A 13,048-nucleotide genomic window follows, 5' to 3' on the forward strand; every position below is an offset into this window, starting at 1 on the left:
TCACCTAAAAAGCATAATGCAGCGAACAAATGCAAGGACTAAACATTGAGGGACCTATAGTATGGCACTGAGGTGACTTCAGTGAATAAACCTTTTAGGAACTCAAATCTTGCACTACTACCAGATAGCTGTTTGGGTGAAGTAAGACGGAATGACATAGTCACGCTGTTCTCCATACAATACCAAGGATGTCTCAAAACGACCAAGCACAAAAATACTAGTTTTGTACCATTTGATGAATATTTTGTCTGCTGCCCACACAGGTTGTGCGGTTCCTTAGCAAGCTTCTGGCAGTCGTTTCTTCTACATCGCACTTCCCTGCTGACTTTCACAGCATCTGAAAAAAAGTTCGATTTCGTTAACCACAAGACAACCATGTAAATGGAAAGCAGTCAGAGTCTTCTACCAACTATATTTGCAATACTTTGTTGACAAAAAATTTAAAGAGGCACCCCCCAGAGTAAGATTAGGGGGCACATCGAACATCAGGAACATTGGAGGACAACACAGTCACACGTCAGTGACAACTGCTTCCCCTCACCTCACAGGGAACTGTTAAGCTTATGTGCAAACAGCTGTTTCGTAGGGTAGGTTACCACTATTTTCATATCCGCCGATGCAAGATAGTCCAAGCACCTATAAAAAGAAAAACCCAGTTGCTATGAAACCATGATATGCAAACAAAAGTACTTGCGCAAAATTTTCAGTGTGTAGTTTCACTACCAGCGAAAAATGCAACAACCGAAGTCGGGCTGACATGACAATGAACTAACCAGCATTTATGTTCCGGCATGTCCGCCCTGCAAACCGTAACTGTCGACTTTCGTTTACTTAAGACTTCAACAGTCATCGAAAACTCATTAATCTCGATGGTTAATTAGTGATACCGTATTTGTTTTAGCACAAAGACGAACCAAGGCACTTAATGAAACTTTGTACTGCCGAACATACAACGTTAATCACTACTTTGAATGCAAGTGCAGTCAGGTTAACCCACACTTCCAATATGCTTCAATCGGTGATACAAAGCCGAAATAAAGGAAACGATATTCCAATATTATGCCACGCATCTCTACTACATGCGATTTGGTGCACAGAAACAGGCACATACTTTAATGAAGAGTGAACTCACCCCTTAAACTTGAAAGCCAGAGAACAAAGAAACGTTGTCCACCACAGTACTCTGGGAGCTCTGCTGCGCTCAACAGCTTTTATCACTGGACAGCACGGCGTACGTTCTCGCTATACTCAAAAATTGCAAGACAAAACGCGCGTGAGATTAGAACTTCGAAAGATTTTCGTATAACAACCAGTGGAATGCAGCCGCGAAGACCCCAACTGCTACCCGTTGCGCGTCCGGAAAGTTTGAAGTTTCAACCGTTGAAACTGAACTGGTCCGAACTGGTTGGATGGATGAATGATGGATGGTGATTGGGTGGACGGGCAGATGTCATTGCCATTGCTTTAGCTCGTGCTTATTGAGTACTTATTTTTTGTAATATCTTTAATTTTCGTGGCCGTTCATTATAATTGGGTGGTGGAGGTTAAATGTTAAATAACACATATGCCAATCCAGCGGAAGTTACACCAACATCATCATCATTATGCAATCGCCATCGTTGCAGCGACGAGTGTCGTATTTTGTGATGTGTGTGTTGAAAATCGCTGTTCTTTTTGCAAACATTTTATCAGTGCCTTTGCTACTGAGCTACAGGTGTGCCTAACATGTAGCGCATTGCCTGTTCAGCGGTTTCAAAGAGATACCATGGGCAGTTTCAAGATTTTTTGAAGGGTCCTGAAATCCCTGAGTCACGTCAGATTCCATTTTACTGCTGCAGCTGTGTAGCTTGTGGGAAAATGTTATGTGCAGTAAACAAACATCTGCTATCTGCTGCCCACAGTACGTGCAAAGTGCTTCTGTGTTTGTGGAGCTATGGTTTATAGTGCTGCGCTGCACGATTCGTCGGAGTCGTCGACTTTTTTATTGACGTTTCAGTGATTCAATAATTTGGTTGCTGATTTCTTCAAGTTGGTGTAGCGTAGTATTCTGCAGGGGAGTTACTAACCTACAAAATTTACATTCACCAGCAACGGTAACGCCATCAGGAACGCTAGTTCAAGAAACATTGCCTCGAACAAATGCGGGCTTTCGTTAAGAAAAAAAGATATATATTCAGTAAAATAAAATATTACTTCACAGCATTTAGATTCTGGTAATGTCTTCTAGTTGTGGATGCTGTCAGTGAGCCAAAAATACTCGGATCATCATATGTATGGACATCATTTAAATTATCTACGTACCTCAGTCAGACTGCCTTCATCTGACTGATCTTTTGTTACAATATATGGGCATACAACTCACATAGCATGAAAGACTACATGCTATCCATTTGGTCATAATATAATTGGACAAAGTTAATGTGGTCCATTGATGCATAGTTTCTGAAGGTTGTTGCAGAGTCCAGTTTTATTACATCAGTATGATCATTTGCAAACAGATTGTACTTGCTGTTTCACACACGTGTGATGGAAAGTAGGAGAATAAGGAATTTCCTTCATGTATGAGGATCATCCAACAAAAGTTCCTCTGCTGTGAACAAAATAATAAATCTATAGCATAACATTGAAAAAAATTATGTTCAGATTAGAGCTCAACGTTACTCCCTAATGTAGTCACTTTATTTAGCTGAACAAATATTTGATACTGTGATACCAAGTATTCAATACATTGTCTGTGCCATGCTATGTCCTGTTTACAAAGTGAGCCATTCACTTTGCATTTCACCTGATCAATTTGTGTTTCGTGATCACTTGCGAATTGGTGACTGCCGAAGGGCGCTTTGAGAGGAAGATGAAACAGCAGATATGGCAAATTTTCATTGAAGTAGGAATCATCACCTTGAGCACGAGGAGAACGAAGTATACAGGAAGCTCACGAAAAGGAAACTCACGCTTGTGAGTCTCCTGTATACTTCATTCTCCTCATGCTCAAGGTGATGCTTCCTACTTCTGCGTCGCACCAGCTCACTTGTGTACTTTTCCTCTCCTTGGCAAATTTCCAGATGAATTTCTGTAATAAATTCCGAGTCTTCGAAGACGAGTGCAGACAGCGTTGACGTGGTACGCTACACCCTTCCCTTCCAAGTCCTGTGCGTTTTTGTTTCATTGTAGTTTGAAGCTTACCCAGGATCTCGCAGTACATCTGCATTTACTGTGATTGTGCGTGTGATGTAATCTACAAGTTGCACACAACGATAGTCCTAAAACGCTGTCGGCATAGCCTTTCCAGACGAAAATGCGAGTTTGACCTCCTTCAGAATGTTTTCACTGGGCACCCACCATGACTTCCTATGGTATTTTGTCTCAGCACTTGCATAATGCACTCACGTTTCATTAATAATAATGGTTCCAAGAAATTCGTTTTGACCGTCTTAATACCATTGAAGGAAAATTCAAGCTGCGTTCATTCGTTGCTCTTTACGAATGTTACCGAGCAAATGTGGCCCCCATCTTGCATAACTTTCGTTGACCAAGCTGAAGGAAATTTGTTCCCATGAGTATCAGAGTGCAGTACCAGTGACCCGCCAGTCTCCGTTAACAATTCTCAGAATTTCAGAAAAGAAACGTTGTTTCGTGGTGCTATAGCTGATCTCCCACTGTACTGTTCATTGTGCAGATTTTCACGACCCTGTATAGAGGACACACAATTTCAAAGCCTGTAAAGTGTTTTGTAACTGTTAGTGGATATTCTCTAAAGCACTCTTTTTTCTTTAACGAAAAGTAGGATAGCTCTTACTTACTAGGATAGTCAGACGTACTCGGAAATATTACATCCATACTTGAATGCCTGACACATAGGTGAACGGCACTCCATTAACCAACGTTTGCAGTGCCGGGATGTCACACCCAACTACTACACCATTCAGTTTGTCCTAGTGGTGTTTCCTTTGAATAACAAATATCGGGAAAACTTATTTTTGGATGACCCTCCTAATTTCAGTTCTCTTTCTGCATTTGGCTACATTTTTTAGATGTCGTGTGACGACTCTTGTGGACAGATACCAGCATGGAAGACTTAATAATAATTGTGGTTTACATTGCGAGATCACTTAGATCATGAGCGACGCCACAGCAGTCGGTCTGTGGATTGCCCACCTGAGTGTCCTTAAATGTGCAATGAAAGCTCACCACACAACACACCGTATTTAATGTCCCTCGTGGAAGATGGCATGTCTAAGCAACTTGTATCCTGGCACTAAGTTGCTGGTGTTTTTGGCCGGGTTCGAACCGGCGATCTCGGGATCAGAAGGCGAACACACTACGGACTCAGCCACCAAGGCCGGTTCACGGACAACTTGAACAACACAATTATGTTAACTCTGCCATCAAGTAATTCAGTTTCCTGCATATGTTTTGTAACAATTGAACTTCAGTTTTGTAAGCCTGAAGGCTAAGCTAAGAACCACCTCTTATAATTTAGTGACTCTATTTGATGTCTGAATGTGTTCACACCTCTTAAAAACCTAATAAGACAAAATCTTGATGATTTCTAATATGTGGTATATACAAGGCCAGCTACAAGACGTCTACAATTAGACGTCAATTACTAAATGTCTACCAGATGTCTAGTAAATCACTAATTTTAGACGTCTAAATAATAGTAAGACTTTTAGACGTCTAGTCAACATCTAGTTTGGGCACTATCCCTAAAGTCTAGGGTTAGAACAGGTCTAGACGTCTAGTGGACTACCATGTGTTCCCTGGGTAATGTATCATCTCACCATCTCTTACCTTGAGTATAACTTCTCTACTGCGATCGTTGACCCGTGTCTGCGGAACACACTGCCCATATATATCGCTGCCGTGGTCATGTTTGTCCTCACTCACACTGTGAACGTGGCCGGAGTGGAACAAGAGCTCGCCCTTGTTTATATTTTGGCCGCGGAAGAACGCTTCTATGTTCACTAAGTCCTTAAAACCGGTTAATATCCTTAGAACGGGGAGATCCAACGCACTACCAACGGCCATCGTCGCCATCGTCCACACAAGTAACGACGACCTTGCAACGAGGGCGCGCTGACGCGCATCCGACAGTGGCGGCGCCAAACAGGTGCTCGGGGCCTATAGACCTTTACCAGAGAAACGTCATCATGACATTGGTAGACAGACTGAAACCGAAACAAAGCGGAAGGACGGCTGGGTTCCACGAACGGGCACTTGTTCGCTGTCTCCCGTTGAAAGAAAAATAAGACCGAGAGACTCGTCCATTCAAGGGATCATGTCGTAATCCCCTCAAGACTGTGGCTTTCGGGCGCGACCTTGTTCACCTAGGTTCGAGCGTAGTTCAATTCAACCAAATTTTGGCGCTATCGAACACTATGACGTCATTTATTTACAAACAGGGAGAGGCCTATTGTTGGGCATAAAGGAAAACTATCTAAGCGTGTTGCACTCCTCCGCAGGCAACTCAAGGTCTAACTGAACTGCTCGTGCGCTGCACCTGCGTAATGCCATTTTGTGTCCTAAGTAACTTGGAAGTACCTCGTTCTTTTTGTTAAGTAACTCCGTAACTGCGAGTTAGATTTCATGCTGAAGAACTTTATTATTAACTTAGTTACACTTAACACGCGGTAACTTAACCTGTAACGAGTTCTTTTTGATGGGTAACTTCGCAATCTATGAATATTTCATTTCAATTTTGTACCACAAAGTAAAAAAATCAATTAGGCAACTGTGTTTCCAGAACCATTGTATTTCCAATGCCCCTATGTACATTCTCTTGCTTGTTTGTTGCCTTTTATGCATACAGAGGATGTTCATGCTGTAACATTGTACATCTTTCTAAGATCTGTGATGCAACCAGTCGCATTCTGTTCCTGAATGCCAGATACCCGGGATCGTGCCATGATGCCTCTGTATGGGCAGCGTCCCAGCTCTGTCGAGAAGCTCCCACAATATTTGAAGATGGAGAGTGGCTAATTGGTGAGAATTTTTTGTTAGTCTGTACATTTCCTGCTTTTCTTCATTTGGTTACTGATCTGGGTTGCAATTTTTTTACCATGGCCCATTTTCATGTAACCCCTCCCCCCCCACCACACACACTGCAAGTTGTGTCAACATCCCCACACATGTACTTCAGTGTTCCTTAGACGCTGCCTGGATTTTATTGCCTGCCAACACCTGAGTCGCGGGTTCAAAATGAAGCTTGCAGGCCTAATCCTACCTCGTGAGAGAAATGTATACAAAAGGCACATCTTTGTGACGTCCTGATAGCCATTGCAGTTATGCTTTTGTTGGTTATTCAGTGATCTGCTCAACAGATTTCTCCATATGACATTTACATATACAGGGTGTTCAAAATTAAGCTTTCACGAGCGTTACGCAAACACAGCGATGACAGGAAACCGGATGATAACTTTATGGTACTTGTGTAAGAACCAGGTGCTGCTAATTATGTAGCACCTGTTTCTTACTCAAGGAACAGAAAAAATAGCACCAGTTTTCTTTTGTTCGCATATTTATAAAGTGCTAGTGAAAGCTTAATTTTGAACAACAGTAGTAGTTACTGGACACAGACTGTCCGCAACGCTACAAGGCTTCTGGACACGTTTAATTAGCAATTAGAGCTAATTGGGACCCCCCACATTAATCAGGACCCTCCAGGGAGTCATCACACTAATTGGGGAGCATCTAGGACGTGTCCAGACCACCCTGTGCGTTGCGGACAATCTGTGTCCATAAAAATAAAAAATAGGTAGAAAATAAAATAAAAAGATGGAAATAGAGTGGAGAGAAACAATTTATTCGAAAATCAACGATGCCGCGGCGAAGAACCCGCTCCACAACACCCGAGTGACCAGCGCCCGCCATGTTGCTTGTTGACGACTGGTAGTTGCAGAGATCGACGACAGGTGGCCACTTAGTTGCAAGGCATCACACCAGATGGCGCCACCATCATAGCTCTAGACGAGAAAGACAGAGAACAAGATACTAGCGGCAGGTAAAAATGGCAGCACTGCTGAACAAGTCTAGGCATGCGAGAGAAAAGGTCTAACTGCTACTGCTAAAACAGAAAACAGTACACATCGGGGAAAAAGGCTTACGGGGACGATCGCTTAGGCCTAACCACGACACTACGCAGCTAACACAAGGCGGGAACCACACATCGCTAAACATGCGTCAACAGGCTTGCTCACCGCAAAACAAGTCTAAACATACGAGGAAAAAGGCTTACGGGGGGGCGATCGCTTAGGCCTAACCTCAACACTACGCAACTAACACAAGGCGGGAACCACACATCGCTAAACATGCGTCAACAGGCTTGGACACCACAAAACAAGTCTAAACATGCGAGAAAAGGCTTAGCACGAGCGCGGTCACCGCTAAACACGGCAAACATACGAGAAAAGGAGCGCGTCAAATCACTCACCTTTTCCCCCGCGGCAACTTCCAGGCAGAAACTGAGCGAGCGCGGAGAACACACGTCTGCTCTCTACGAGAGCCAGCCAGAAACTGAGCGAGCGCGCGGAGCGCACGTCCGTCTTCCGCGACAGCCCGAGAGAAACTGAGTGAGGCGACGCGCCGCGGCAGCTATGGATGCGCGCGCGCCCTCTGCTCCACCCGTCCGCGCATGCGCGCGCGCGCGCTCCTAGCGCCCTCTGCGCCGGCCGCGGGTGTTTTCGGTTTCGGCTCTCTGCTGCGCGCGCGCGCGCGCTCCTAGCCGCGGCGGGTGGCTTCTGAGTTTCACTTTCGTTTCTTTGCGCGCGCGTTTATCTGTATAAAGGCAGCGCGCACCGCGCTCGCGTCATCACTACGTGAAGATGTTCAGCTACCACTCTTTACAAAATTGTTCCTGTACTCACGCTTCTTGGGAAGAAGTGGAGAAGGAATGTTTCAACGGTGAAAGTCCCCGCAACGAGCTCGTCATCACTGCTTTTCGCTACGTGATAGACATGGTAGGCTTTGGCAATATAGGAGACATCTCGCCGGGGCCGCTGCAGGAGATGGTGCGTCGGATCTACGCCCGTTACAAGAACGTCTGCATAACGGTTCCTGACGGACCCCTGGGACTGATGAACGAATTTGTGAGCTTGGCCAACGCAGAATTCAACTACATCGCTGCAGACATCGTGGACCTTCTCGCTCGTGCCATCGCTCATATTAAGCACGCCCTGCGGAAGCAGCGACATTTGCAAGCAGTCTACATCGCCAACCTTGTCATTGATTTATTGAAATACCGCTTGGTTATTGACATGCAACGCATTAAACAGTCCGAATAACTTTGACGAGACTCTGTGTGTTCTTTCACTGAAACATGTTTATTGAATAGAAACAAAAGATTTGGTCAATAGATGCCAGCACCCTCCCTCCCTTGTCTGATCATCTCGTAATCATCGTTCTGAGAGACCGCCTTTTCATTGAACAGAGAATCTCGGTACACTTCGTGCAATAAATGTTTCCTCACCACGTCTTTCTTTCGCTCTCGCGATCTGTTTCTGTGTCCCAGCCAAGAGAATGCTGTACATTTTCGCTCGGATGGCTACGACTTCCTGAATAACTCCGCCCCCCGTCTCGTCTTTGAAGTACCCCATCTGGTTCGCGTGCTCGTCGTTGAAAAGTGGGTGGTCCGGCGGATAGGAAGACAGATCTAACTCACTCTCAATCTTCACCAGCTGCTCTTCCAGGCTTTCACACGTGAGAGAAAAAATTATGCTGTCCGTGTCGCTATAGATCAATTGCACTGGACATGTCAAGCGAGAAAAGAGCGACTCGTAGATGAAGCTGTACATTCGGACTTTGGATATTTCAAGAATGGCAAAGCCCACGTAAAGGGGGTGCGTGCATTTGATGCGGCGTTGCTTCATCTCATACATCTCGTGCGCGCTTTCTTTGTCGTAGGCTAGGGCATACTTTTTCATCCGCCTCACATTTTGTATCGACTTACCGAACGTGCTGTTCGACATGGTTTTGTACAGAAGTCGCTCGAATTTCGTGGTCGCGGCATTCCTCAACGCGACGTTTCTCTGCACGAAGGTTCGCAAAAAGTTGTCTTGGCGGAACGAGAGGATGCTGTGAACACGTTTTATTTTCATGCCCAACCTCACGTACAGTGCGAGCAATGCATAGTGAACGACGTAGCGTTCTTTGTCGTAGCACGTCAGCAAGAGTTTCTTTGTGGGAGGGGCGTTCAGCGCTAACGCGTCTTTCAAGTGTCGCTGGTAGGGGGAGAGTTCGTTCTCGTTCACACACCTGTGTTCGGGTGCCAGGGGAAAATCCCTGGTGAGTGCGTGCAGTTCTTTGGGATATGACAAGTCTACTACGTAGACGTAACCCACTTCCGAATCGTGGGGAATGTTGAGAAAATCGATCTCGCTCCACCTCGAAAGATCCACCCACTCAAAACCACCTGTCGGGAGATGGAAAGTCATCGCGTACGGGTACAAACTGTTCACGTCGAGGTACTGGATAAAAGTCTTCTCTTGCTGGGGATCGTAATCGTCACACCCCTCGTGATTAGCCCGACAATATCTGTGGAAGCTGTTACAAATGCCTCCCCTGATTCCCTTCTCGATCGTTTCGTACATCTCGCGATCGCTCATGAGCTCGAGTTTGACTTTGGTGAGCTTCAGAGTGCTGCTCCACGCGTAACTGGCGAGGGACACTGTGCGTAGGATCCGTCTCTAGCGCAATCTTCCTGAAATACAGTACGACGTCGCAGAGCTGACAGGCGTCGAGCGTGACGTAGAGACGCGTGTAACCGCCGAGGTTCTTACATTCGAACAATTCGAAAATCTCGAGGGCGTACTGATAGTCCTCGTCCGTGATCTCTTGGACGTTCAGGTCACTTTTGAAAGCTTCCTTTGGCGGTAGTGCGGGCAAATTGTACGCTTCGAAACTGTCGACGAAGGTGTACGGGTAAATGCCCTTCCTGAGGAGGCGTCGGAAACGGTCACCATACATTTGACGGGTACAATGAAACGCGCTTTCACCACCGCTGGCGAGCAGGGTTTCCACCAGGTTCGACAAGGAGAAGTTGAAAAACTGCGTGGTATCGCGGAAATGGAGATCGCCAATGTTGAACCCTCTTATCTTTTCCGAGCTCGAAGCTAAGATCCACGGCCAGATTTAGAACGTGCATGTGGCGGAGAAGGGAGCTCAAATCGTACTGCAGGTTGTGCACGCACACGACGAGTTCTTTGGTGTTACGACACGTAAGGTTACACGTATCACACAGCGTCGCGACAAAATTCGAAGAACCGGGCTCTACGAAGCGGGTGTGGTCGTGATGCGATACCTTCCGCGTATGTCGGTTAAATTCGATTCCACAAAATTCGCAGTGTGTAGCGCTCGCGTGTCGAAAGTGGTCTTCCATACTCATGACCAACGGCGCGGGACAACTGTTCAACCTATCGATTTGATCGCTAAATCGCTTGAGCGAGAGCAAGCATTTCTCTGCCGCGTTGGGTCCCAAATAGCCATCTAGGCCTAGTATTTTTCCGTCCCAACTTCTCACTACAACGATGCAGTACGAGCTCATCCTGTGCACACTCGAAGCGTCCTTCACGAGCGCATCCTTTTCCAAAACGCTCTCCGTGTCCAACACCGCGAAATAGGGATAGAGATGCATGTACTGTATCTTGTTGAAGGAGACACACTCCCCCGCTTTTGGCATTTCGAGAATCACTTCGTTTACGTCTCGACACAGACGTTCATGTTGCTGCAATGCCTCTCTCGTTCCGTAACCGGACGTGCATTTCTCGCAATAAAAGTAGTCACTTCGTCCCATGAAAGTGCTAAATTTTCGGATCCCATAGAAATGCTCCCTAACCTCGAGCAGGTGGACTTTATCCTTATAGAGCGTAGAGGGAACCCGTCCGGTAGATATCGAACTCGTCTGCTCGTCGAACACTTAGATGTACACAGAGATTTTGTTTTTTCTCTCCCACAGGGCAATGTCTTCGTAAGTGACTGGGAAGCAGGGTGGCCAGTACGTTACGCGCGTCTCCGGATTCGAAGGATTCATGTATTTGCGGTATCTGGCATAATCGTTTGGTTTGTTCCTCAAAGGATGTAAGAGCGCAAGCACGCTATACTTGAAACACTCGTTTTCGTGATTCGGAGGGAGTTTGACGTTTGTGAGAGTCCTTGTTTTTCTTTTCAACATTTCGGGAAGCTCGACCGTGCACCCAATACGCTTCGGTTTTAAGCGCGTTAGTTTTAAGTCGACACATTGGACGTCATTCGAGGTGAAACCAGACCCTTCTCTCGCATAGTTTTCAACGCGTTGCGAGGATTCTGCGATAGCAGCATTTATCGCGCCTTCGATTTCTTGGCGGTTATGAACGACTCTCATGTGAAGGTTCACGTGAAGGAGATGCGAAGTCAACCCGTCGGCTCCGTCCTTAACCATGAGCGCCTTCGAGCACAGACAAAATTTGAAAGGCATGGGATAAGCTTCGAGGATGCGCGTGATTACTGGAGCTATGCTCGGTAGATAGAGTCGCAAATCGTCGACGTTGTCGTCGTGCGGGGAACAGAGAAGCGTGTACCTAGTAGCCGTTCCGTCAAATGCCTCATCTGTGACAAAAAAGGAAGGAATCGTCTCTCCGTGACGGAGGGATGATTCTCTACGACGTGCTCTCTCAATTCAACGATTCTACGACCCTGGACAGGCTCAGCTTCGTTTCGAAATTCTGGGCTTGCATCTGGTGATTCATCTCGAACCCTACCAGACAGAGGAATGAAATCTGCATACAACTGATCCCATTCCCACATGAGCAATTCGTCTGCATTGTCATGTCCATCTAGGGGTTCGTCGTCGTCGTCGTCCGTTTCAGGTATTACGAAAGGCGGACTACTGACTCTGTCGTCGTCGTCGTCGTCATCTGAAAGGACGACTGGGCTATTACCGAGATTCTCTATTCTAGCTTCGTGCTCTCTTTCTACGGCCACGAGCATGGCACCGATGGGGTCGTACTGACATACGAGGCAGCGCGGCACTGCGGTCAAACAAAATCAGTACGAGATTTCCTCTTACGAAACAATGCTCACTTTTCCCTTCAGTTGAGGAACGCTTGAGATTGATGATGAGAGAGGATGGGATGAGTCCCTGTGTTCAGTGTCATGCAGTGACAGCGGCTATTGGTTCCTGAAAAACAATGTCATGCATAGAATACACTTTCACAGCAGAGACGGTCAACTTACATTTTGCTCCACGAAACGCCTCGTGTCGTGGATGGATGCCCCTCGTGGGCTTCCTGTCAATCGTCGTAGAACCAGCGCACCTTTTATAGTCGCTACACCGCTCTCCTCATCCTCGCATTGCGACGGTGTCGTCTGTACTTTGACCACCCCGCCTTCCGTCTTTCGCGCCTTTTTGCGATGTCGCATATGACAATGATGTCATCGACGTTGAATAAAACATTACACTAATTTCTAGCTAACACTCTGGGACGACTTGTACATGACGACAAGAAGACCCAGAGTGGGATTCGAACCCAGGATCCTTCTACACTGGGCGCGACACACTAACCACCAATCTAATTCGTACTGCGTGACGTTTTTCGTATTGCGGGGTTCGTGTCTACACACGTCACAACATGTTCAAACACGTTCAATGACGTCATAGAGAGAGAGAGAGGAAGTAGTGTGTCCAGGGACGACTTCGACGCCTGTGTCTAAACACGTCCAAACACGTCCAAACATGTTCAGACACGTTCAGTGACGTCATAGAGAGGGTGAGAGGAACGAGTGTGTCCAGGGGCGACTTCGCCGCCCATGTCCAAACATGTTCAATCACGTCTTAACATGCCCAAACACGTTCAATGACGTCATAGAGAGTGAGAGGCAAAGCTTTACTATAAATGTCGAAGCGAACGTTTGATCGTCATTCCATCATGATCAGCTTGGTAGATCCTCGTAAGTAATACCCATGACGTCATCATCATCGTCGAAATGTTTGAAGAGTTTCGTTTCCAGTGTACAACACTTTTGCTGCGCGTGAAGTCGGTTTTTTCCCGCCTCACATATTTCGGGAGATTGGCAGCGC

At 46.3% G+C, this 13,048-nt stretch overlaps 1 long non-coding RNA gene across 1 annotated transcript; it reads right to left on the minus strand.

The window, feature by feature from the left end:
• Window positions 1-6,781: 6,781 nt before the first annotated feature.
• On the minus strand, window positions 6,782-7,556 carry LOC135397976 (uncharacterized). The gene is made up of 2 exons (XR_010423924.1): window positions 7,430-7,556; window positions 6,782-6,962 (listed from the first exon to the last, which is right to left on the minus strand). It is a non-coding gene; the product is annotated as an uncharacterized LOC135397976 (long non-coding RNA).
• Window positions 7,557-13,048: the final 5,492 nt, after the last annotated feature.

The sequence above is a fragment of the Ornithodoros turicata genome, chromosome 6 (genome assembly GCF_037126465.1).
Source record: "Ornithodoros turicata isolate Travis chromosome 6, ASM3712646v1, whole genome shotgun sequence".
In the NCBI taxonomy this organism is placed as follows: domain Eukaryota; kingdom Metazoa; phylum Arthropoda; class Arachnida; order Ixodida; family Argasidae; genus Ornithodoros; species Ornithodoros turicata.